Below are 21,461 nucleotides of genomic sequence, written 5' to 3'. Positions count from 1 at the left end.
AACTGAATTTGAAACCAGACTAGTACAACTGCAGATATGATCTGAACCATTCACTCAAGTTTCAAACTCGCAGTGTTTGCACTTGAGCATTTACCTTCTTGTATATCTACTGAACAAAATAAGCTCATTCCGATTCTTCACATTGAAAATCAGTTCAAAATAATTTCAAAGTTTAACAACATACACAAGAATGTGGATAATTGATACTGTGCACATTCCTATGATCAGTGTCTGGGACAATCAGGTCCTGTGAACCCTTTTCGTGTCTTACATTCCCATTCCCTGATTTCCAGGGAAAGATTGGGTTCATAAACTGGATCGGTGGGTAGTCCCTGGCTAGGTCAGTCCTCTTCCAGAGAGTATATAAGAGTTATTGCTGGGACAGCAGATTTTCGTCCCTACTGCCATTAGTGATGATCACAAGATTTTTTTATTGAAAACAAATTTCACCATTTGCCATGGTGAGATTTGATCCCCAGAATCCCAAACCAGTGAAAGTACCACTGTGCCACGGCCTCCTACCAAGGTAAATGCGTTTAGAATTTGATGTGTGTCAGTTACTTTCAGTGATGAATTTCTGCCGTGTGTTCCCTTGTCAGTTTCACAGGAGCCGCAGTGATGAGGTTAGTGGGTTTTGGAAATTGAAAGTTCTACATGAGCAGCTTGAACAGCGAGTCGAACAAGTGCCAGCTCAAATCGAATTGTACGGTTTGTGTGCGGTGTTTCATTTTAACAGGAAGGACGAGGAGAGACAGATTCAAAATAAATTGCTTTGAGGAAAAATACGAGGGTTATGGAATGAGTTAAACTGCTCTTCCAGAGAGCCGGCACAGACAAGAATGTTCTCCTTCTCTCCTGTAGCCACCCATGATTTTATACTAACAACATCACCCTGTGCATTGAGTCAGTCGTGGTGACTGACTGGTGAAGGTGATGGAGTCCAAATCCATTGGGGTTTCCCGTTCTCATTATTCCTGGTTTTAACTCTGTGTTTACAGAGTTAATTATCGGTTACATTGAATCAAGTCCATCCAAACACTGGGGCGTTTTCCTATTTCTGTTCATTCACGAAAATATTCACGAAACTTCTAGTCGGAAATGGAACAAAAACGGAGCCATGTTGGTGTCAGGCTTGCTTTCTGGGTGTTTGTCTCTCCTTAGAAACAAACCCTTGTCCTCTGTCACTCTCGGTGTATATGTCTGTGTGTGTTCCTCTGTGTGTGTCAATGTGGTTCAGTTCATCATTTTTACCATCCAAACATTGTTTACGATAGTTTTGTGGCTTCAGATTAAGATGGTCCAGAGAAAACAAAAGCGCTGATTTATAAGATGCAAGAGGACATTTATTTCTGTTTCTTTTTGGGTGGAGACTGTTCAGCTACTAAATGCCCGGATGTTACAAAGCGGAGGATGATTGAAGTTTTCACATGATTTTATGAAGTAGTTGAGAATGCCCGAGGGGCCGAATGGCCTATTCCTGATTATATTTTTCCCACACTCTAATTCAGAGCCGATGCCGGTCGAGGCAATGGTTGTTTCTGCTCTAAATGTGGTACTGAGTCGCCGAATGGGCTAAGATGCTGGCCGAGGCTTTCCTGCTTTGGGCTCCAGTCCCGCGGCTGTTAAACTTTGTTGTTTGAGACGCTTCCAAAAAATCCTCCATGCGGCCAGGGGACGGCTGATCTGTGCAGTGTTGCATTTTGGTTGGGAGAATGGGGAGAGGTGGTTGGGGCAATGGCACAGACTGAAAATCCTTTTTCTCTGTTACTCCCTGTCTCCATTCTATTATTTTATACAAACAATAGCGAACTTTCACTAAGTATTGTGGCGAATTGGTTAAACTGACGGATTGGAAATTGGCTGGAGTTTTCTCACGCAGGTTTGAGCCCTGTCGTTTATGCTTCTTATCATTCCTGATTTTAACTGACGGTCTGTGGAATGAATTATCCGTTAAATTGAATAAAAAACATCCAAATAGCCCGTGTTTCTTATTTCTGATCATCTGCAAACATTCACTAAATTCGAAGTCGGAAATGGAAGAGTAATTGACCACTCCTGATCAACCAATCACAACTGCTCTTTGACAGCAGCACACCAGGCCAAGTGGCCTCTTTCTTTGCTGTAACTTTCTATAATTTTATGTTTCCCAACACCACGGATGCACTTTCCCAGCCATTCTGCCATTTTATAACCAATTCTGTCGAAATGTACTTTGTTACCTTGTGTCCTGTCCTTCTGAAGTCAAGTCCCGGAGTGAATTCAGTGATAAGTTTTTTGTCATTTCTAACGGGAGATTTGGAGCCAGACCAGATCAGTGAGAGTTTAAATGGTGCCAACCCTTCACTGCAGCTCATTGTGTTTTTGAGTGGAGATGATTTCTGTTTGTTACGAAGTGCAGGACGATCTGATTAACTGACGGAGCTGGTTTGAGGTTCCGAATGACCTAATCCTCCTCTGAAACAAAAACAAAAAATGCTGGAAAAACTCAGCAGGTCTGACAGCATCTGTTGGGAGAAAGACAGAGTTAACGTTTCGAGTCTGTATGACTCTTCTTCAGAACTAAAGGGAAGTAGGACTTCATATTTCTACTTCCCTTTAGCTCTGAAGAAGACTCATACGGACTCCAAAACGTTAACTCTGTCTTTCTCTCCACAGATGCTGTCAGACTTGCTGAGTTTTTCCAGCATTTTTTGCTTTTGTTTAAGATTTCCAGCATCTGCAGTATTTTGCCTATTCCTTCTCTGTTGCTTTTGTTCTATTTCGGTGCCAAAACCTGTGAAGGGAATGATTAATGAATTCCACCCATGTGGTAGCGTGGTCAAGCGGTTTAAGGTGTTTATGGAGTCGTGAGTTCGACTCCCACCGCTGCTAAACATTTAGCAGCCCCATTAGGACAAGCAGTTGCCACCTCATATTGAATGCACGGTGTTGTATTTTGACAGAAAGAACGAGGTGAGTTGCTGTGGGGAAAAGGCGGGGTGTGGAATTACAGTAGTTGAGTTGCTCTTCCAGAGAGACAACATGCTGAAAGACCGCATGATGTAGCCGTCTCTGATTTTATACAAAGAGCAGTGATGTCAGTGTCGTCCTGTGTTCCTGGCGGAGTGGTTAAGAGGATGGAGTTGGAATCCTGTGGCCTCCTCACAGAGGTACAAATCCCTTCGGCTACAGTTGTCATCATTCCTGATTTTGATAAGGTGCCCATGGAATTAATTATTGGATAACCTGAATCAAAACCACGCAAAGACTCCCGTGGTTTCTTCTTTCCGTTGGTCTGTGTGTGTCAATGTGGTTCAGTTCCCCAATGGGATGGACACATTTTTAACAGAACAAACTTTATTCACATTCGTTGTGCAACCTCAGATCAAAAAATATCAGGATGAAAGTTGGAAGAGGAGCTTGTTTCCCCTTCTCTATATGCCCCATTACAACAACAGCTTACATTTAGATAGCGCCTTTAACGTAATGAAACCACCAAAGATGGTTGACAGGATCATTATGTAACAGAGTCTGACAATGACACACAGAAGGAGATGTTAGGCCAGATGAACAAAAGCTTGGTCGGAGAGGTAGGTTTTAAGAAGAGTCTTAAAGGAGGAAAGTGAGGTCGAGGCGGAGAGGTTTAGGGAGGGAATTCCAGAGTTTGGGGCCTCAGTAACTACAACCACGGTCACCAATGGTGGAGCGATTCTGATTGGGAATGTACAAGGGGCCAGAATTAGAGGAGCACAGATACCTCAGAGATGTGTGGGATTCGAGGAGATTACAGAGATAGGGAGGGGCGAGAACAAGGAGAGATTTGAACACAAGGCGAAGAAAGTTTGAAGTAAATGCATTCTTTGACCGGGAGCCAATGTAGGTCAGCGGGTAGAGGGTGGTAGAGGAATGGGGCTTGCTGTGACTGAAGACACGGGCAGCAGTTTTGGATGACCTCAATTTACGAAGGGGAATATGTCCACTTACTCTCCAGAACTGACATTCTGCTGGATCAGAAGTGCCCTGTTTCCAAGACTAATATTGATCCTTTATAAGGTGCCGTTCCCAGAATTATACACAGTCCTCCAGGTGTGATCTAACAATGGCTTTGTGTAGCTGCAACAAACCTTTCCCTCTTTTCTATAACAGCTTCTGTAACAGGTTGTACAACAAGGGGAATTACATTATCGACTGAGAAAAATGAGGAGGTGCTTGGTCAGAATAAACTTCACTTAAATATTCAATAGGAAGTCAATTGCATAAATAAATATTCCTCTTTATTTCGAAGACAACATGTGAATCCCCAGTTCAACTCTTCATGTCATTGGGTCAGGGAAACGTTGTTAATTTTCACACACTGAGCGTGGACACTGCAGAAGCTCCTGCACCTCTTTCAATATTGTGTTTCTGAACTCAGAGTTTTCAAAAGGGAATTGGACAATTATTTGAAAATGGAAAAAAAAAACTGCAGGGTTATGAAGGAAGAGAATGATATTGGAAATAAGTGGATAGCTCTTTGAAGAAAGCACACACCCGAAGGGTCGAATGGCCTCCTAATGAGCTGTGTCAATTTACAATTAGATCAATTTCTCTGCAGCATTCCAAAATGTCCCATCCCAGTTCTATTCATGTAAAACACGTTCTTGCAGTGCAGCAGGTCTACACAGTTTGAAATTCAATACAAGTCCCTTTGGCTTTTTGTCGCACATTGTTTCTGTGGTGTAGCGGCGTCGGCAGCGATGTCCACATCCCATAAATGAACAAATAAACAAGTAGTGCTTATCACATTCACTTCAGATGCACAAGGTCACCGGTTCGAAAGCTGGCAAAAATATTATCAAAACTGAATCATCTAATTGTGAGAAGTCGTACAATTCCTGTTTCTTGCTAAACAATAGCCGAATACATTATCTCATAGCCACGTGACACTGACACTTCACCAAGCTTTGAATGATTTTCTGCAAAAGGCACGGTTATGAGAAAGAGACAAAAAAAGAGACAAATTGCAGTAAAATAGTTTGCACGTGTGTAAAGTGTTGAATGACCTGCTGATGTGCTGTCATTTTATGATTCTAATGTTAGATCAATTTCTCTGCCGCATGGCTATGTTTTTCAGCTGAATTGTACTTTTACAAAACAGTGTACGGTTTGATATTATAAGTCTGTCCCTGTGGTTCTGCCCATTGTTTCTGTAGTTACCAATTGGTTATCACGTACATGCGAAGGTCCCCTGTCTGGAAATGGGTAGAAACATTATTGAAATTTACACATCCAAGTGTGAGGGAAAGTTCCATTATTCACATTTGTTGTTGAATATTAACTGAATATAGTATCTCGCTGCCACATTAAATTTGCCCTTTGCCAAGCTGCAAAAAGCATTCTCAAAACCAGGAGGGGTGAAACTGACTAGGCACAAAAAAACTAGCAGTTCCTTTCGTCAACAACAGAAATTAATGAGTTTACAATTACAAATTCACAGTTACTTACTGACTGAAAGATACTATCAGTGTGATCCAAAGACTAGCATCATCCTAAAGACAGACGCAACTGATACTGTGATTGAACACGAGGGAATGGGAGAGATGGTGCAAAATTACTCTGTATCGCGCTTCATCAAGGATCTTCATTCTTTCATGAGCATCGTTGGCCAGCATTTTTGCACATCCCCAATTCCCCTTGAGCTGTGTAACTTTTTAAACCATTTCAAAGGTTAGTTGAGAATCAGTCACATCACTGTGGGTCTGGTGTCACATGCAAGTCAGACCAGGTAAGGACGACCGATTGAATTCCCTAAAGGACTGGTGAATCACATGGGTTTGTACGGCAGTCAGTGATAGTTTCATGGTCACCATGACTGAGAAAATACTGAGGACATGTCTGATCAGAATAAACACCTTTTGTAAGTTCACCATGAAACGAATTGCATAAATAACTTATGTTAATATCGAAAACTGCAGATAGAACCCTGGTCCAACTCTTAATTTCATTGTGTAAAGGAAATGTTCATTAAGGCAAACCGCATGGATTCTACAGAAACTGCTTCTTTGAAAAGGAATTTGGCAATAGTTGAAAGGGAGAAAATTCTGATTCATGGAAAGAGAGAAGGAAATTGGGATTAATAGGCAAGATCTTTGTAAAAGGCTGGTTATAAATAGAATTGGTGGAAGGTCCTCTTACTGAGCTGTGCCATTTGATGATGACATTGTTGATCAGTCTGTCTCCAGCATTCCTAATGAGAACAGCCAAATTCCATTTCTTCAAAACAAAGACCCAAAGTGCTGCTGCATGACGTCTCAGTTTAACATTCCAGACAGCTCCATTGGGATTCAGGCAGGGAAGTGTCCCTGTAGCGTTGTAGTTACCCTGCTCATTTCGCACGTGTAAGTTACTGCATTCAATGCTCGGGGAAACATTATCACCCAGCTGTGTGGAAAAGTTGTATCGCACCCATTCCTGTTTGTTGTTGAATGTGAACTGAATGCTGGATCTTGCAGCCATATTAGATTCGCTCTTCACCATTTCTGAAGATAACATTCAGCAAAATAAGAAGATGTTTCCGCTGATTGGAGAGAGCGGGGCTGGAATATTGTTACCTTTTCCTGTTTCACTCACCGTGGAGCTGAGGAAGAGCGATTAATTGATGGGCTTGTTTCAATCCAATAGCCTCGTTGATCTGTATTGATTTAGATGGGGGTACATGATCGTCCATATTCTTTGTTATATCTGAAATGAATATCATAAACAAAGCTTAGTGTGGGAACTCAGTGGGCGACAGCCGAGTTTTCAACATGGGGGGATTTTCTTGTGGTTTCAGGGCTCAAGAACAAACCAGAACATTAATGAGTAATGGTGGGGAGAAAATGGCTATAGCTTCACCCCTGGGTGGTTTTAAACCACCAACCTTTCGGTTAACAGCCGAACGCGCTGACCAATTGCGCCACAGAGACTTAAGAAAAATGCCTGCACTCTGTAAGATATCCTAAACCAATGGCTCAGCGAGTAAAAGCTTCAGATTTCTGCTACTCAAATGATAATTATCCTTTCAGTTTTACTCTTCCCAAATCAAGGGTGGGACATTCTTTGTGGATACATGGAAACAGTCTGATCCCACCCATTGCAGACACATCCATATCACCGGGAGCCAGCTCCCCTACAACTGGAGCCATCTCCCTTTGAGCCTTTCGGTGTTTTGTCTGTTACTGAGTATTCTGATTGTCCCGAAGCCGATAATTCTAAAGGGATTTCTCTGTTACACAGCGAGTGGTTAGGATCTAGAATGCACCACCTGAGAGTGTGGGGGAGGCAGATTCAATCGCGGATTTCAACAGAGAATAGTACCGAAAATGCAGGTCTCCGGGGAAAAGGTGGGGGAGTGGGACCAGGTGAGTTAGTTTCCAGAAGAATAAGAGGCCTCCCTTCTCAGACGGAGATGAGCAGATTTTCTCATTCTCTCAGAGGTCGTTAGTCTGTGGAATTATTTTCCCCAGAAAGCAGTGGAGGCTGGTCATTGAATTTATTCAAGGCAGAATTAGACAGATTTTTGGTACACAAGTGGGTCAATGGTTATGGTGGGGAGGTGGAGGCAGACAGGAAGGAGGAGTTGAGACCACAGCCTGATCAGCCATGATCTTATTGGATGGTGAAGCAGGCTCAAAGGGCTGAATGGCCAACTCCTGTCCCTGAGTCCTTTGATCCTATGAGACGGGCCGAATGGCCTCCATCTGTGTTGTAGCCTTGGCTCTGATTCTTTGACACTATGAGGTGCTTAAGGGAAAAATGGTCTATTTCTGCTCCTATTTGTTATGTTCTAATTCAGAGCCGACACCATCCAAGGCGATGGCTCGTGTACTGTTGATGGTGGCAGCGTGGCTCGACGTTTTAACGAGATTGGCTTGGGTTTCGTTGTTTTCATGGGTTCGGATCCCCAAGCCATCAACGTTTCAGCTCTTTTGTTCTTTCAGTCACTTCACCTGAGTCTGGGCTTGTGGTTGTTAACGTATTAAGATTTCCCTCCAGGCAGGATGAACGAGGAGAGATAGTAGGAATTGCAGGGTGACTGGTAATATGTGGGGCCGAATGTCCTCTTTCTCTGTTAAACCTGTCTATGATTTTATATGAAAAATGTTAAAATCGATATAAGGTCTGTAATCGTGGCTGAGTGGTGAAGACAATGGATTTAAAATCCATTGCGCTCTCCCCATGAAGGCTTGAATCCTGCCGACCTCGCTGCTCCTTCCTTTAGGTGCCTCCAGATTAAAATTAATTATTGGGGAAATGGAATAAAAACCTTCCAAACACTCTTGCATGGTTCTTCTGCTTCCCTTCCTCGTTTCTTCATTTCAGTTTATCTGCAAGCATTCACCATAATCTCCAGTCTGAAATAGAACAATAATTAGACCAATTGGTGACATCCTTGTTTTCTGGGTGTTTGTTTCTCCTCAGGCCTCTGTCACTCTCGGTGTATATCTCTGTGTGTGTTCCTTTGTGTGTGTCGATTTGGTTCAGTTCCCCGAGGGGGTGAACACATTTTTAACCATCACAAACTTTATTCACTTTAGTTGTGCAACTGCATATTAAAATGTTACAGAGAAAAATATCAGGATGAAAGATGCAAGAGGAGTTTGTCTCTTTCTATGTATGGACTACAACAACAACTTAAAAAGCACCTTTAACCTAATGAAACGTCACAAAGCGTTCCCCAGGATCATTATAGAACAAAGTGTGACACCGAGTCACATATTCGGTCAGGTGACTAAAAGCTCGATCAAAGGGGGAGACTTTAAGAACTGTCTTGAAGGGGGAAAGTATCGATTTCATGTTCCAGCTAACAGCAATGCTTCTTCTCATTGGTGAAGAAGTCACTTGTGTTCAACCTAAACAGACCATTTGGCAGGAGAAAGTTGTCTCTGGTGAAAGAGATCTGAAATGAAAAAAAAATGTCAAAAGTAGCTCCATAATCCAAATTTCAAGCCTTATTGGTAGTTCCTCTGGTGTCCAGTGACTCGGATTCATCGCTTTCATTGGGCCCAGTGATTAGGCTGGAGAGTTTTGGAAGTTGTATGTTGAACATGAGCAGCTTGTGGGACTATTTCACCTCACTGTCGATGTCATGTTCCAGCTCACAGCAAATGTTCTCGTTGGCTGAAGAATTGGTTTGTGTTGAGTCTAAACATGCAGTTTTGTGGTAAAAGAGATCTGAAATATTTTATTAAAATGGTAAAAGCAGCGTAGATAAGCCATACCGAAAAAAGACTTGACAGCTTTCTTGCTGGCCTAGTGGTTACGATTCGGTGCTTTTAGTGCCTCAGGTGGGGTTTGGTTCTCGGTCAAGGAATGAAGATTTATTGATTTTGTGAAATGTTTAAAAACGAGTGTTGCGAACTTATTGATTGAAAACATTTAACAGCTGCACCAGAGTCAGTGGAGGGGGAGTTGAATTTTTGCCTCAGAGCTCAAAATGTCACATTGGGAACAGGACGAGAACAAACACAGACGTGGAGTGAAGAAATGAAAGAAAGACAAGAGAAGGGCTGGTTGCAGAGCAGTTTACATAGTGATGTTGGTGCGAGGAAAAATATGGGTTGGAGAAGGATATACTTTGCTGCCTCCTGTTTGCACTGGCACAAATATTACTCCTGATCGATCAAACAATCAGAACTGCTTTTTAAAAGCAGTACACAGGGCCTAAAGACCTCCTTCTATGTTGTAACTTTGTATAATTTTATGTTTTCCAACACCACGGCTGCTTTCACAATAATTCTGCCATTTTATAGTCCAGACCAGCGAGATGTAATATCTTACCTTGTATTCGGCTCTTTTGAAACCAAAACACGGAGCAAATTCAATGAGTTTCCTTGTCACTTCCAGCACGAGATTTGTCACAAGACTAATTGAGCGACACATTAATGGTGCCAATCCTTCACTGGAGCTCACCGCGTCCAAAGAGCACTGTTACCATCATCCTGTATGTACCTTCTTGCAGGACATCTGCTGATCAATATAGGCTTATCACAGCTCTGCTTTCTTCACATTGAAACGCAGTGTGAAAATATGAACAATTTGAAAGCTGAACAACCTACACAAGACTGGAAGGAGAGTGTGACTGTCGGTAATGGGCACTGTGCACATTCCTGTAATCAGCATCTAGGAGAAGATGAGATCCTGATGTCTTTTTACTCTATGGTCTGCAAACCTATCTTATTGTGTCTTACATTCCCATGTACTGACTGTCTCTGCATCAAGCAGCTAATTGACCCGGAAGCTGAAAGGACAGAGGGAGCTGGACGAGAGGCAGGGACAGAAGCAGAAAGAGATACAACATGAAATTGCTTTGAATTTTATATGCATCGGTTGCTTTTACTGGTTAATGTCTGCCTTGTAAGTTTCACAGCTGCCGCAGGGATTCGGTTGGTGTTTTCCCTTAAAAGCAGCAAGATTTTAAAAAATGCCACAGCGCCCAAGGTGGGGCTCGAACCCACAACCCTGAGATTAAGAGTCTCATGCTCTACCAACTGAGCTAGCCGGGCATGCGGAAGAAAAAGCTCCATATGCCAACATACATGTAAACAACTGTTGCTTTCCACCTGGAGCTTCAGCTTGTTCTGAATTTCAAAGTGTAGAAGGTGATCGACCAGCAAAAGCCCCAAGGTTGCAATGCATTCCTCTCAATCATCAATAACATCGTTCACATCTTCCACTTCTTAGCTGCACCTCCTTCCAAACATTGCAAATTCCTCTTACATCTTTCATCCTGATATTTTTCCCTGTAACATTTTAAGATGAAGCTGCACAACTATTGTGAATAAGGTTTATGCTGGTAAAAATGGGCTCACCCCCTCGGGAACTGAAGCACATTGACACACACGGAGGAACACAAACAGACATATACACCGAGTGTGACAGAGGGCAAGGGATTGTTTCTAAGGAGAGACAAACACCCAGACAGCAAGCATGACAATAACATTTTTTTGCCAGTTCCAACTGCAAGTTTCGTGAATGAACAGAAATAGGAAAACTCCCGAGTGTTTGGATGGATTTTATTCAATTTAACCGATAAATAACTCTGTAGACACAGTTAAAACCAGGCATAGTAAAAAACGGGAAAGAGCAATGTATTTGGACTCAATGGCTTTAACCACTCGGCGATGACGACTGGCCTTATGGTATACAAGCATAGATGGGGAAAGCAGAAGAGGAGGTCATGCGGCCTCTGGTGGCCGATGGAAGAGGAATTCAGCGACTTTGACAACCCGCCTTTTCTCCACAGCAATTTATTCTTGTATTGTCTCTCCTCGCTCTTCCTGTTTAAGTGAAACACTGCACACGCCTGCTTCAACTTTAGGCTGGCACTTCTTCGATTAATGGGAGTTCTGAAAGTGCAATTTTGGCCAATGTAAGCTTCAAACCGATCCCTCTACAGAAAGTAGAAGTACAATCTAGCACCTTAGACTGCTCGGCCACACTATCAAGCTCAGGCTGTTACTCCCCATCGCCTTGGCTGGTATTGATACTGAAATAGAACAGAAGCAAAGCAGCAACAATACGTCATAAGGCCCCACAAGCCTCCTCGGTCACTTTATAAGATTATGGCGGATCTCCAGCCCCAACAGCAATTTGCCACCCAATTCCGATGGCCCTTCATTCCCTTAGAGCCTAAAAACCACGAGAATTTTTGGATAAAAACAAAATGCTGTGGATGCTGAAAATATGACATAAACACAGAAAATTCTGGAAAAACTCAGCTGGTCTCGCAGCTCCTGTGGAGAAAGAAACTGAGTTAACGATTCGAGTCCGTATGGCTTCAGAGCGAAAGTGGATTTTAGAATGCTTTTCCTCCCACTGACCCGATAGATCTGTAGACACCTGGTTGAAATCAGCAATAATGAGAACCACAGTCGGTAAGATTTGACTCTCCCTGGGGAAACCCCAACTGATTATGAAACCATTCATTTAACCACTCGGCCATGAAACTGACCAAGGGCCCACTGCTTTCCACTCTATCATCAATAACATTATTCACAGTTTTCGCTTCTCAGCTGCATCTCCTTCCAGACACTGTGATCCATTTTCCTCAGGATCTGTTCCTGGATTTAATATTTAGCTGCTTTGTGACCTCATTTTGAAATCAGATTCGCTTCAGTATCCAACACAAATTGAATTGCAAACCTGTTGGATAAACAATGGAAAACAAGTCACTCGGTAACACTAATCCTATGGTGCTCATTCTCAGATTCACAACAGTCAGCTTTTCAATAAAAAGAAGGAATTTTACAATGAAAAGATTTAGAAAGTTGGTCTGACTTTTATTTGTGGCTCACTCACTTGGGTATTCTGTAAATGCTGCTCGGAGGCTTAGTGATCGGGATATAATCTACCTGTGTTTTCCTGAGCCTGTGCTCGGTATATTGGGAGGTTTGGCCCTGGTTGGAGTATCTTGTGTCCCAGTAATGGGCAGTAACCCGCTGATTGAAGCTGCAGTCGCTGCTTTCTGCTGGCAGCGGGCGATTGGAAAGTGCAGGGCCGGAATATTGCTGCTTTTCTGCTTTTCCCTGTTTCCGTCACTGTGGAGCTGAGGAAGAGAATTATTGATGGGTTTGTTTGAATCTATTAACTTCATAGATTGCAAATGACGTAGGTACATGGTAGGTCTAAATGTTTTCTCATTATGTTTGAATTGAATATTCATGATAAAACATGTCAGTTTGGGAATCCATTGCATAAAAGTTGAGTTGGCAACGTTTGGCGAACATTTACCTGCAGCTAAAGTGCCCATTGTCACCCCAGAACTGTGTGGGAATGAATGATGATGGGGAGAAAACATCAAAGACTTCGTTCCTGATGGTCTTAAACTGCTAACCTTCCGGTTTCCTACCAAATGCCTACCAATCATACAACAGAGACTCACACAAGCAAAACCTGCAAGATATCTTAAACTGAGGCAGCGAGTTAAAGCTTCAAATTGCCAACACTGAAATGGCAATTGTTCTCTATCAGTTTCACTCTTCTCAAAGAACAGGTGAGACATTGATTGTTGAAACATGGAAACAGTTTGATCCCACCCACTGCAGACACATCCATGTCATACAGCTGGGTCTCCCTTCGAGTTTTTTGGTGCCTTGCCTGTTATTGGTTTTCATTCCTGTTCTGCCAGATTTGTGCACAGATGTAGTGCAGTTGTGTTGAAAGGTTACAGACTTGAAAAAAAAATATGTTTTTCTCGCCACAGATGCTATCAGATCTGCTTAGAATTCCAGAATTTTCTGGTTTCTTTCATTTCAGAAAGCCAACATCTGCAGCATTTTGATTTTCATTAACTAATTAGTGCAAAGAATGTGGAACCCATGACGAGAAGAGTTTGAGACCCAATTTTCAGCTGAAAATGTGTAAGTAAACTCGTGTGCACAAGCTGAAAATGGAACTCTATTGCCCCAGTACTGACACAGCAACACAGTCGCGCCAGTGTGAGACCATCCAGATACTTTATGTGTGCAAAGGAATTTATTTAGTTTGCAAAGCAGTAAACACACCAACTTTAAAATTCAAAGGATTTAATCCACAGTCACAGCATTCCTACTGGCAAGACACGGTTTAAATGTTCCATGTATGGTGAAAAATACCCCATCTGCTGAGACTCCATTGAGTTCAGATCTAAGTACAGGGGTTTGTTCTGCTGTTCATTACATCCAGGAGAGAATTATGGCGGATACAGAGCATTTTAATTGCTGTATCAATTGATTCGACAATTTTATATCCTGGCCCCTATGACACCCATCATATTCTGATGACTGAACTTGGGTTTCGATTTTACAATTTTACGGTTCAATGGAGGAGCAGACACCCAGCATTCGCTGCGGGACAGAATGTGCCCTATCCTCATTACAGCAGCAACTCCGCACGTGCGCATTGCGATGTGTGCTTGGAGCATGTGTATTGCTGTCTCTTTCATGAGCATGCGCAGTGCTGGTCAGTGACTAAAGCTGCCCGGAGAGGGTGAGAGAATGTCGAGTGGAGAGTTAGTGAGTGTGTGAGGAGGAATGGAGCCAGCGGAGTGGGCAGGGAGGCTTCATAAAGATACAGTGCAGGCCGCAGACCCCAAATAACAAGGTACCGGTCTTGTGTTTGCAGAGAACGGGCCGAAAAAGTCTGGATTTCTCCCTTCGCCAGGCCCGGGGTAACGGCCGCCATCTTTATAGGGGGCAATGTGCAGCAGGGCGCATGCGCGGTCATCCTGGTCCAGGTAGCAGGAGGAAAGAATGTTGTGAAATTCTATCCTGAACTGACAGGGATGGATTTTGGAAACTCCTTTTACAGGGGGTTAGAAGGGGAGGATTTATACACAGCAAACTCAAACCAAGAGAAACGTTTGTCTCTTCTCAATTTCTATCCTGCACTGACAGTGATGGATTTTGTAAATTCCATTTACAGGATACAAGAAGATGAGGTTTTGCAGATTGGAAATTCAAATCAATCATCACATCAGAGTCTGCAAGAATCACTTCATTCATCCGGACCTGGATATTATCGGTCTCTGAGTATAAGCATTGACTTCCAGGTCATCGCTCACTGTGTGAACTTTTTTCCTCATATCCCCCTTGTAGATCTTCACAAAATCTTTAAACTGTCTCCCGTAACCCTTTTACGATCAGTTAACGAAAATAGTTTTTCTTTATCTACCTCATATAAACCTCAGGACCCTTCCATCCTTCATAATGTGTGGTGATCACTGGTTTGTACAGACCCAGATGTTCTGTGTCCATGTGTGTGACATCATCACAAATCGACAATTACACGGTGACATCACCCCGCTCCCTGGGTATTTCCTCAACTGGGAGATTTTTCTCTGATTCCAGTGCTTCTGATGTCTTTCCAGCTGCAGGCTCTAGCAGGAGATTTTAAAATTGAAAACTGAAATTGTTTAAGAGGTGAGTATTTTTCACCATTCAGCTACAACTTTTAGTTTAGGTTTTAGTTCTCCGCTCTGTATCTGTGAGGGGTTCCATGGCTCTGGAGTGGTGTGACTCCTTTACTGTGGATCAGAACCCATGTCCATCCATTGCTCTGTTTCACCTCTGTTCTCTCTGATCACCTCTCTGCCATTGTCTAACTCCCTCTATCCCTAATACTGGGTGTATTTTAGCTCTGTTTAGGGTTTTACTGCTACTTCTACCAACTGTGTCTCAATGAGGTTTCCTCCGCTGTCCATCCCCCGACCACGTGCTGCTGTCTTACCAGCTTTATCTTCCCACAGTATCTTTCATAGTCAGGAATTGTCTTTTCTGTGCTATGGTCCATTTCTCTTCCACTTCTGAGCTTAAGTTAACCATCAAATTCTGCAGCATGTTTATTCCCTGTAATTCATTCTGCACACCCTGAAACATTAACTTTGTTCCTCTCTCCACAGATGCTACAATATCTTGCCAATCCCCAGTTGCCTGTGGGGAAGATGATGTTTGACCTTCTTGAACCGCTGCAGTCCGTGTGGTGAAGGTGCTCCCACAATGCTGTTAGGTAATGAGTTACAGGTTATTCACCCAGTGATGATGAAGGAACAGTGATATATGTTCCAAATCAACAACAACAATTTGTGTTTATATCGCACATTTAATGCTATACAGTTTTCTGCGATATTTCACGGAGATGTTGCAAAACAAGGTTTGACCCTGAGCCACATGAGGAGATGTTCGGGCAGGTGGCCAATAATTTGGTCAGAGAGGTCGGTTTGAAGGAGCATCTTAAAGGATGAAAATGAAGTAGAGAGGCGGAGAGGTTTAGGGAGGGAATTCCAGGGCTTGGGCCTTGGAATATGACAGAATGGCAATCAGGGATAGAGTGATTAAAATCAGGAATCCTCAGGAATTTGGAATTCGAGGAGCGTGGATATCTCGGGGGGTTGTGAGGCTGGAGGAGGTTACAGAGATAGGAATGATCACAACTGTGGGGGAAAACAAGGATGAGAACGTGAAAATTTAGGTGCTTCTTAAATGGGTGCCTTCAAATCATTTCTCTAGTTTGTGAATGGTTGTGGGCCAAGCACTGATCCTTGGGATACCCCACAAGTAACAGCCTGTCATCCTGAGAATGACCTGTTTATTCCTACTCTCTGTTTCCTGTCTGTTCACCAATTCTCAATCTATAGCAGTATATTACCCCAATCCCATGTGCTTGAATTCTGTTTACTGACATCCTGTGCTTTGTTCACTAACCTCCTCCATCTGCCTCTCCCACTCCCTTCTCTCTTTTTCTCTCTCTCTCTCTGTCACATAGAATTCTCTAGCCCAGCGAGTTGTTCATGCTCCATCATTGAATATATTTCTGGCTGAGATGGAGAGATTTTTGGTCTCTCAGGGAGCTGAGGGATATGGGGAGTGGGTGGGAAAGTGGAGTTGAAGCCCAAGATCAGCCACGATCGTATTGAATGGTGGAGCAGGCTCGATGGGGTGTTAGGTCTTCTCTTGTTCTTATTTCTTTAGTTCTTATAGAGGCCAGAGTCTTATGTAGCCCAGACCGGGTGGCAGGTTCCCTTCCCTGAAGGACATTAGTGAACCAGTTGGATTTTTACGACAATCCCACAGTTTTCATGGTCACTTTTTCCTCGTGCCGGCCCCACAAATTCCCAGATTCATTCAACTCAATTTCACAACCTGCCTTTGTGTTTTTGAGGGTTGTCTCACTCCCTTTTTTCTGTTTTAATTCAATTTCACAGGGTGTTAGAAAGAGAGGATTTGCAGTCGGGAAACTGAAACCAAACATCACATCAGGAACTGACACAGTCGCCCAATTTATCGTAACCTGAATATCATCGGATTTTGAACATGGAAGGAAAAAGCACCGTTCACAGTGGGGAGAAACCGTACACGTGTTTGTGTGGACGAGGCTTCAGCCGATCATCTGGCCTGTCGAGACACAAGCACAGTCACAGCGGGGAGAGTCCGTGGAAATGTGGGGATTGTGGGAAGGGATTCAGAACCCCGTCTGAGCTGGAAACTCATCGGCGCAGTCACACTGGGGAGAGGCCGTTCACCTGCTCCGAGTGTGGGAAGGGATTCACTCATTCATCCAAACTCCTGAAACACCAGCGAGTTCACGCTGGGGAGAGACCTTTTAAATGCCCAGACTGTGGGAAGTGCTGTAAAATCTGCTGGGATCTGATGTCCCATCAGCGTGTTTACACTGATGAGAGGCCATTCAGCTGCTCTCAGTGTGGGACTGGGTTCAGGTGTCATCTCAACTCACTGCACACCAGCGAGTTCACACTGGGGAGAGGCCGTTCACCTGCCCTCAGTGTGGGGTGAAATTCACTGATTCCTCCACCCTGCTGACACACCAGCAAGTTCATGAGTAACAACAGTAATGGGATTTTGCTGTTCATCACATCCAGGACTGAACTGTGTTCAGACAGGTTTGTTTCTGCTGATGTTAGTAAACCCCAACTCGGTTATAAGCCTTAATCACCTGGCTAAAAATCAAATCAATCAGCTTTGTGTTGAATGCACACTTTCTTGAGTCTTTCTAATATCTCTAATACAAGTTAGTTCCTTTTGAAGGGCTCCCCCTCTCCCCTGTCTCCTCCATCCTCACCTCCAACAACAAGTGTGAAGAGCTCATGGAGCTTCTTTGTCACTAAGATTGAGACAATCCGATCAGCTGCCTCTGCTGGTTCCCTCCCTTCCACTAGCCCACCAGGACAAACTGTCTCTAAAGCCTCCCCTTGTCTGAGCCCTGAACCCACATCTTTCTCCAGTTTCTCTCCCATCTCCCCTCATGCCCTCTCAGTGCTCACCTTGTCCATGAGACCCACCTCCTGCTTCATCAACCCTATTCCCACTAAACTGCTGATCACCCAACTACCCCATGTTCACTGAGATTTTAAACAGTTCTTTCTCTCAGGTACTGTTCCTCTCTCCTTCAAATCTGTGATTATCACCCCCCACCACCAAAAAACAAACCTTTCACCCCCACGGTCCTTGCAAATTACTGTCCCACCTCCAACCTCCCTCTCCTCTCCACACTGTTTCAACATGCTGTCCCCTCCCAAATACTGGGACTCTCAGTGTGAACAGGGTGGGATGTGTTTGGAAACAGGATGTCCCAGTTCTCCACCCTGGGATTCTCAGTGTGAACAGGGTGGGATGTGTTTGGAGACAGGATGTCCTAGTTCTCCACCCTGGGATTCTCAGTGTGAACAGGGTGGGATGTGTTTGGAGACAGGATGTCCCAGTTCTTCACCCTGGGATTCTCAGTGTGAACAGGGTGGGATGTGTTTGGAGACAGGATGTCCCAGTTTTCCACCTTTAAAGGGACAGGGAGAGGACCAGTTGGGCTGAATGATGCTGCTTTATGACATCACTGCAGTGCCTAGTAACCATTCTCCCTGAGCCCTGCTCATTATGGGCTGGCTTTAGCTCAGTGCTGTTACAGGGAGGGAAACAGGAGGATTCGAGCCGTGTGGAGCTCAGGATTAATGGGGCGAGATACTGGATCAATTTCTACCTGACTGAATGAGAAATGTCATTGTCCCAGACACTCCCTGTCCCTCAGTATCTGTATCCGGGGGACAGGCTGATGGGTTTACTTTGTATCTAATCCGTGCTGTGTTTGACTGGAGAGTGTTTGATTCTGACAGAAGCCGTTCACCTCAACGATGATGAGATAAACCCATCAACTTCTCCCCTGGACACCGATCCTGAAGGACAAGGAGTGTCTGGAATATTTTGTACCATGTACTTGACCCAGTTTTGAACTCCTTGCTCACATCTCCTCTCATCCTGCTTTGTTCGAATGAAAAGACCCCCAGTTTCTCCAGTCTCTCCTCATGGGAAAGAGAAATTGTAATTAAGTTCGAAACACAAACAGGAGTTTCACTGCAGAAAGGTCACCATTAGAAAATATATCATTCCACAGTCAGTTGTTATCATCTGGAATACATTGTCTGAAAGTTTGGTGGGAGCAAGTTCAACAGTAATTTTCAAAAGGGAATTGGAGAAATGCTTGAAGGAAAACATTGACCGGGCCATGGGAAACAGCAGGGGAGAGGACTATTCAGGTAGCACCTCCAAAGAGCTGGCAAAGGCACGATGGGCCGAGTGGCCTCCTTTTTTGCTGTCGCCTCTCATCCATGGTATCACCTCTGTGAATCTCCCCTGCACCCTCTCCATGGCCCTGACATCGTTCCTGTTTTAAGATGCCCAGAATTAGACTCAATATTCTAAATGCAGCCGAACCAATGATTTACAAATTAATTTTATAAAGAAAAGTGGAATAACAGGTTCAAACAGCATTTCAAACTTGTCCTTCACATTTAAAGATTTGTGTATCTGAACCCCTTGTAACATGGCTAAAAGACATTGAGGTAAAATGTCTGATATAATGTGTATTATGGGATAGAGAAGTTTAGTTTAGAAACTCAAACAGGCTCTTCACTGCAGACAGGTCACCATGGCAACACTGATAAGACATTCCATTGTACAGAATCAGCTCATTGGAAACTTGAATCAGATCAGGGAAAAGGACAGTTTGTCTGTCATTAACCACAATATAAACTGAAACCAGAGAGGAATGGAATAGATGAGATTATAATGTGTGATGTTTATACCTATAATTGTGAAACTATCAGAAATAACAGAATTAACAGTGGGCAGGGGAGTTTAGGGAGAATGAGAACATTCCTGAAGAAAAGTAACTGCTGGGAACCAGGGAATGTGTCCTTGTAAATCACAGATTAGAGAAATTGCAGCTGTCTTATCCTCACTTCCTGCCAAAACCCAGCAGAGAAGACAAAGAGCCAAGGGCCAGAGCTGGATCACTACAGGGTATAAAAGTGAGGAGATACTGATGGAAGGGGGCAGCCAGGACTGGAGACACCGGAGATCAAGCTCAGGGTGCCCGAGGTTCCATCCAGTGGGCTGACCTCGTGTAAGTGACTGTGGACACATGGGACTTGCATGTTTATTCTGATTTATGGATCAATATACGATACAGTAGAGAACAGAGAATCTGCTCAGCTTATGTTTCTTAATGAGGTATTGAAGTTGCTGACACTGGACTCTCAAAGCCACAGATTCTGAGAGAGAGAGAGAGAGAATACAGAAAGAAAGCAAATGAATGACATGTAAAATTGAGGGGGAAACAGGAAGTGATGAATGAGTGAAGTTATAATGACAAAGGATAGACAATGAGAGAAAGTAGAGAAATAAAATATATCTACAAATCTCAGAGGATGTGAGAATAGTTACAGGGAGAGGGATGGAGTCGGTGTCTGGGGAGTGGAGTTTGTAGCAGGGACTGAAGACAATGGCTTCAGTCTTCCCAATATTTAAATGAAGGAAATTTCTGCTCACCCAGTATTGGACGGTGTGTAACTTTGATGAGAACTTTGAGGTAATGGTGTTCACTCAAACCTGCTACCCTGGTCCTTCTAGGTAGTGGAGGTTGATGGTTTGCAAGAACCTGATGTATTTCTGTTCTATTTGTATATGTCAAGATATTCTCTCTCCTTCGCTTCTCTCTCGCCCTTCCTCTCACACTCGCGCTCCTCCCACAGAGGCCAGAGTCTTGTGTAGGCCCAGACCGGGTGGCAGGTTCCCTCTCCTGATGGACATTAGTGAACCAGTTGGGTTTTTATGACAATCCAGCAGTTTTCATGGTCACTTTTTCCTCACGCCGGCCCCACAAATTCCCAGATTCATTCAGCTCAATTTCACAACCTGCCTTTGTGTTTTTGTGGGTTCTCTCTCACTTCCTTTTTTCTGTTTTAAATCAATTTCACAAGTTATTAGAAGAGGAGGATTTGAGGTCGGAATACTGAAACCAAACATCACGTCAGGATCTGACAGTCACTCGATCCATCAAGCTCAATAATAGAAGGAAAAAGCAGTGTTTGCACTGTGGAGAAACTGTGGAAATGTGAGGACTGTGGGAAGAGATTAAATTCCCCATCTCAGCTCGAAACTCATCAGCGATTTCACACTGGGGAGAGACCGTTCACCTGCTCCGAGTGTGGAAAGGGATTCACTCAGTCATCCAACCTGCTGAGACACCAGCGAGTTCACACTGGGGAGAGGCAGTTCACCTGCTCCGAGTGTGGAAAGGGATTCACTCAATTATCCAACCTGCTGACACACCAGCGATTCAAAACTGATGAGAGGCATTTTAAATGTTCGGACTGCGGGAAGTGCTTTAAAAGTTCTGGGGAACTGTTGTGCCATCAACGTGTTCACACTGACGAGAGACTGTTCAGGTGCTCTCACTGTGGGACCGGATTCAGGCACTCATCTCGCCTCACAGTACACCAGCGCATTCACACTGGGGAAAGGCTGTTCTCCTGCTCTGAGTGTAGAAAGGGATTCACTCAGTCATCCCACCTGCTAACACACCAGCAAATTCACAAGTAACTACAGTGATTGGATTATGTTGTTGATCACATCCAGGACTGAACAAATTTCATCGGAGTCGGTTTTTGCTGATGTTGAAAAGCTCCAACCATGTTT

The 21,461-nt window shown here is 43.7% G+C and overlaps 1 protein-coding gene, 2 non-coding genes and 1 pseudogene across 3 annotated transcripts in view; 2 read left to right on the top strand and 2 right to left on the bottom strand.

Moving 5' to 3' along the window:
* LOC144673177 (uncharacterized) overlaps positions 1-21,461 on the top strand; it is a 273,637-nt gene that overhangs the window by 79,189 nt on the left and 172,987 nt on the right. The gene's annotated exons all lie outside the window — the stretch shown is intronic.
* On the top strand, positions 459-21,365 carry LOC144673185 (uncharacterized; annotated as a pseudogene).
* trnan-guu (transfer RNA asparagine (anticodon GUU)) lies at positions 6,850-6,923 on the bottom strand. Its single transcript has one exon. It is a non-coding gene; the product is annotated as a tRNA-Asn (tRNA).
* On the bottom strand, positions 10,430-10,502 carry trnak-cuu (transfer RNA lysine (anticodon CUU)). Its single transcript has one exon. It is a non-coding gene; the product is annotated as a tRNA-Lys (tRNA).

The sequence above is a fragment of the Cetorhinus maximus genome, unplaced genomic scaffold, assembly GCF_964194155.1.
Source record: "Cetorhinus maximus unplaced genomic scaffold, sCetMax3.hap1.1 HAP1_SCAFFOLD_306, whole genome shotgun sequence".
NCBI classification, from domain to species: Eukaryota; Metazoa; Chordata; class Chondrichthyes; order Lamniformes; family Cetorhinidae; genus Cetorhinus; species Cetorhinus maximus.
The sequence above is the reverse complement of the archived record's forward strand: the minus strand, read 5'-3'. Positions and strand labels throughout refer to the sequence as shown.